Source organism: Pseudophryne corroboree, chromosome 1 (assembly GCF_028390025.1).
Source record: "Pseudophryne corroboree isolate aPseCor3 chromosome 1, aPseCor3.hap2, whole genome shotgun sequence".
NCBI lineage: Eukaryota > Metazoa > Chordata > Amphibia > Anura > Myobatrachidae > Pseudophryne > Pseudophryne corroboree.
The window spans coordinates 626,430,922-626,436,565 of NC_086444.1; the positions used below are offsets into that span (position 1 = coordinate 626,430,922).

Genomic DNA, 5,644 nt, shown 5'->3' on the forward strand with positions numbered 1-5,644 from the left:
CACCTGTTATATTACTCCAGGCCTATTATACACTGACCTGTGTATGTAATTCATAACACACCATCAACCTTAATTTATTTCCTTTCATTGTATTCCTTATTTCCTTCATTGACCTATGTGTCAAACTCTAACCCTGTTATGTCAGGCGCAAATATGGCTAACTAAATACGATCTTTAATTCCTTAATTAATGCCAATTTCAATTACTTCTACCTATGTGATCTTCAGTGTCCCCTACCATTCATCAAACCTCCCCATTCTCTGCCCCGATGTTTCTTTCCTATCACAGCTTCTCTCAACCCTGTTTGTTATTTCTCCACAGCTTTCCCTTTCTTTCTGTCCCTCTATTGTATATTTGCCATCTACCAAGATGGCGTCCGAGGTCTTGCAATCCCCGTCCCTCCATAACCAGCTGACCATCCTTCCCCTACTATGTCACGAACTGCCAGCTAGCAAGATGGCGCTTTAGGTCTCGTAATCCCTGCCTCGTAATCCCCGTCACGCTCCGTCTCAATTACAGCTGACCGGTGCTTCGTAGCGGCAGCTGATAGCTCCCGCCCACCGTGCTCGATTCACCGGACAATTGGTCAGCGCTCACTGTGTAGCTGCTTTAAAACCCCGCTTCCCACCCACCCCTCCAAACCCGGAAGTGAACAAGCCCGCACGGGTGAAACGCGTCTTCCACGGGCGGGGAACGCTGATGGAGTGATTTCTTGGCACCTGCATTTGTACCTGACGATGCCCTGACCTGTCTATCTTGACTCCTTCAATCTTGGTGACCGTAAGCCCACGGCAGTCCTGTGTAGAATATACACAGACAGCAGAATTATATCTGTGTACAATTATATTCTGTATTTCACCACACATCCCAGCAGACTCTTGAGTGTATACACAGATCGCTACTATAAGTCCTTGGTCTTATTCCCAAACAGAGGCTATATATTTTTTCAATTAATTTGTGATTGCAGTATCTGGCAGATACCTTACGCTGTTTGGTTGATTTATCACCAGTAGAGGCCAGTACACTGCTATATGACTTTCATCCATTGTGATTTTCAGTGCTATTTCGGTTACTGATGATAATATTGCTTCTCTGGCTTAGCCTGTTTTATTTATAACATTCGATTTTCCAATGTGAATGAATTTCTATACTCAGCCCAGAGTGCAGTATAATCTTTAATGTGATTCTGCCAATTGATGCTTAAGTACCATGATTGCAATTCTGGCCCAGCCTGGGCAACATGCTATGTATTTAAATCTTGGAAATTAATTTTCTCTTTCCACTTATGCGCTAATACCAGCATTTATTGTCAAGGGCTGAATTCTCTGGTGACACAGATATTTATTGTACAATCTATCTGATTTCTAACGCAATTTCTCACTTTTTTTGTGCTGTCTTTTGTTAGACAATTGAACCAAAATCCTTGTTTTTGTACCTCCTGTCCATTTTCTACTATTTTTCCGTGGACTCTCATCTACGATCCACGGAGCACAATACCACAGATGTGGGATCTGATGAGCCGTGCCTAACTTAGAAAGCAGATCCACTTTTTTCTGCCTTTACTTTACTTATTCACCTCTTTTTTTTTTCGCTTTCCAAACTATCTCCACTCTTTCTCCAATTTCATATATAGGTGCACTCTCATTGGTGTACTGATCATATAAATTCTCTACTATCATACCACGCTGCCAATGCCCGATCTCGTCTGATCTTGGAAGCCAAACAGCGTTGGGCCGGGTTAGTACCGGGAGAGGAGACTTCCTGCGCATACCTGGTGTTGTAGAGCTGGAATCAATTTCCTTTCTATGTGAGTTGTTACGCCAACAGCAGTATCACCACTAATTCTTACTTCTACGATATTTCTTCATATTGGAGGCTTACGACCAATCATTGTGGTATATGTCATAAAGTCAGGCCCTTTTGAATACTGGTGACCATTAATTTTTGAATCTAAGTAGCCCTATTGGGATGCACTTATCAAAAAATCTTTTATGACCAATCCACGGTCCCATCAATACAGACATTCTGTACTGGTCAGGGGAAATGGGGGTAAGACGATCAAGTGTCTACAACCTTTCCATTCACACACTGTGATAAAACAGACCAGAACATTTTAAATCTTTAATTATAATACCTTTATTCCACATGGATCATTTATATGGGGGGTAATTTCGTTTTAAACGTTAAACATTAAAAATCATGTTTTAAATATTTTTTTCATATGTCATAGGAATTTTCCTTCATTTCTAAAGAGTGCGCCCATACAAGAGCCTTCTCTCTCTCCCCTTTGATACCACCTGAAGGCCACCAGAAGAAATTATATGTAAGGTAAAGTCATTTTTAAAACAGTTTATTTTCTCACATCCTTATAACGTGTGCAAGAAGTGGGGTGCATAAAGTGTGTGGCCAGATGTAACATATACAGTTAATTAACACAGTAAGTCAGGATATACTGTATAGTGCTGTACATTGACAAATGTGAGTATCTGTGAATTGCTACATACAGTAATAGAGGGGTCTATGCATTATGCCTTGGACAGATATAAAGTACCAGCCAATCAGCTCCTAACTGCCATGTTAAAGGCTGTGTTTGAAAAATGACAGGGACTGGTTGGTTGGTACTTTATCTCTCTCCAGAGATTAGCACAAGAATTTCCAAATGACAGTAACAACTTGTTAGCTAAATGATAGCTAATCTTATTATGTAAACATACTACTAATGTAATACCCCCAATAATAGAGGTATTACAGCTACAGCTCAACATTGTGCTTTTCTGCACATGCACAAGCAGAGAGGAGCCCTGTGATTGGTCAGCAGGAAGGCTGGCAACAACTGATAGAAGAGAAAAAGCAGTTGGTCAGTGGCAGTTGGTCTGAGAAAGGAGTGAAAACAGCTCTGGTGGCCATCTTGTGAGGTGGAGGTATCAGGGCTGAGTGAAGACACTACAAGATTAATACAGGAGTCAGAGCAGAAACCTTTACAGTGACTTCCAGCAAAGACACTGGGGTGTCAGTGGGAAGCAAAGCTGAGAGAAAAGAAACAAGGTTCAGAGACTAGGACTACCAACCACCCTCCCTGCTGCGTCTGCATTTGGAGGAAGAGTCTGACCCCGAGGAGTGGATCATTTGGGTGAGAATATTCCAGCTGTTATATACACTGTCTGCTAATCAAACAGAAAGGGGGCATTTATCATAGATCGCGAATTGCATGTGATCTAGGTAGGATCTTACCAGCTGGGTTGCATTGCAATATGAGATCCTATTGGTGGGATGTATCATCCCACACATGCAGGGACACGTGCTCCAAAAGGAGCCCATCCCTGCGATGTGCTGTGAGGGCTGGTGCAAAAGCACAGACCACACAAGCACAGAGGTCACTTCCTAGGGGTTTCCAGGGGAACCCTCTTCCGGCTACTAATGCGATCTATGGCCTATAGGCTACAATGGACTACTGCCGTCTTCAGATGGTAGTAGCTCTAGGGACCAATATCGGGAATGCATCACATCTACCATAGAAACCTATGGATATTGGGCTCCGGCCGTCAATGGAGTAATCGCAGCAGGTATCAAAGAGTGTTTAGGTGTTTTCGGGGATATAGACAAAAATATAGAATGATAAATTGACCCCAAAGTGTTATACTCCTGCAAGCTATGCTGCCAGCAAGAGAGTATCTCAGGGGAAAATCTAACCAGGAACCTGGTACGCCCAACTCAACGCATCCATTACACCTCACCACCCCGGGGTACCACATATCGTAATAGATATCAGGATATGCAGTACGGTCACTACACGCTCTGAGGAATTGGGTTACATTTGAATTGCTATATAGTAAAATTTCAAAGTTACAAAAATATAAAATGTCTTTGTTTTTTTAATAATAAATGTGTGTTGTGTTATGTTATCTACAAGTAAAGGTGCAATTAACATGAAATAGCAATTTGAATTGACGGAATTTGTGAATTTGATTAATACTTGAATTCAATACTTTAGATTCTCTACTCAACCACTTTTAAATAGAATACAAGAGATGTTGCTCATATTTAAGATATTTAAAGGTTATTTAAGGGTCACATTTAAGAAAATTAATTTAACAGTGAGTTTTTCACCAAACGATCAGTCTAGCAAATACTGGGCCTAATTCAGACCTGATCGCTAGCAGGCAATTTTTGCACAGCTGCGATCAAATAGTCGCCGCCTACAGGGGGAGGGGGAATTCACTGTGCAGGTGTGCGATCACATGTGCAGGAGAGCTGCACAAAACGAGTTTTATGGTAAGAACTTGCCTTTGTTAAAACTCCTTCTGCGAGGTACACTGGTCTCCACAAGTCTGGACAATGGGGTGTAGAGTAGGATCTTGATCCGAGGCACCAACAGACTCAAAGCTTTGACTGTTCCCAAAATGCACAGCGCCGCCTCCTATATCACATTGCCTCCCAGCACAGGAGCTCAGTTTTAGTTAACCAGCCCAATGCAGTAGCAGGAAAAGAGACAACAACGGTTAGTAGCCACATATACCACACTCTCATGACAAGAGAAGTGTCAGCGGCTAATGCCATATCAACCCAAAGAAGCTAAGTGCGCCAGGGTGGGCGCCTTGTGGAGCCCAGTGTACCTCGCAGAAAGAGTTTTAACAAAGGTAAGTTCTTACCATAAAACTCGTTTTCTGCTGCGGGGTACACTGGGCTCCACAAGTCTGGACAATGGGGATGTCCTAAAGCAGTTCCTTATGGGAGGGGATGCACTGTAGCGGGCACAAGAACCCGGCGTCCAAAGGAAGCATCCTGGGAAGCGGCAGTATCGAAGGCATAGAACCTTATGAACGTGTTCCCGGAGGACCACGTAGCCGCCTTGCACAATTGATCAAGGGTCACACCACGGTGGGCCGCCCAAGAAGGTCCAACAGACCGAGTAGAATGGGCCGTAATGTGAGCAGGAGCTGACAGACCAGTCTTCACATAAGCATGTGCAATCACCATTCTAATCCATCTGGCCAGGGTCTGCTTGTGAGCAGGCCAGCCACGTTTGTGAAATCCAAACAAAACAAAGAGAGAATCAGATTTTCGAATAGAAGCAGTTCTCTTCACATAGATACGGAGAGCCCGTACCACATCCAAAGACCGCTCTTTGGGAGACAGATCAGGAGAGACAAAGGCTGGAACCACAATCTCCTGATTAAGGTGGAATGAAGAAACCACCTTAGGTAAATATCCGGGATGAGTCCTAAGAACCGCCCGGTCACGGTGAAAAATCAGATATGGGGAACTACAAGACAAGGCACCCAGATCCGACACTCTTCTAGCAGAGGCAATAGCCAGCAAGAACACCACCTTAAGGGAAAGCCACTTAAGGTCAGCTGAACCAAGAGGTTCAAATGGAGGCTCCTGCAATGCCTCCAAAACCACCGACAAGTCCCAAGGAGCCACAGGCGGGACATAGGGAGGTTGGATACGCAACACACCCTGAGTGAAAGTATGAACATCAGGTAAAGTCGCAATTTTTCTCTGAAACCACACCGACAAGGCAGAAATATGAACCTTGAGAGAGGCCAGACACAGGCCTAAATCTAGGCCGTGCTGCAGAAAAGCCAAAAGTTTGGCTGTACTAAACTTGGAAGCATCATAATTGTTAGATGCGCACTAAACA

General features: G+C 43.6%; 1 pseudogene; it reads left to right on the forward strand.

The window, feature by feature from the left end:
* Positions 1 to 1,667: 1,667 nt before the first annotated feature.
* Positions 1,668 to 1,786, forward strand: LOC134936205 (5S ribosomal RNA; annotated as a pseudogene).
* Positions 1,787 to 5,644: the final 3,858 nt, after the last annotated feature.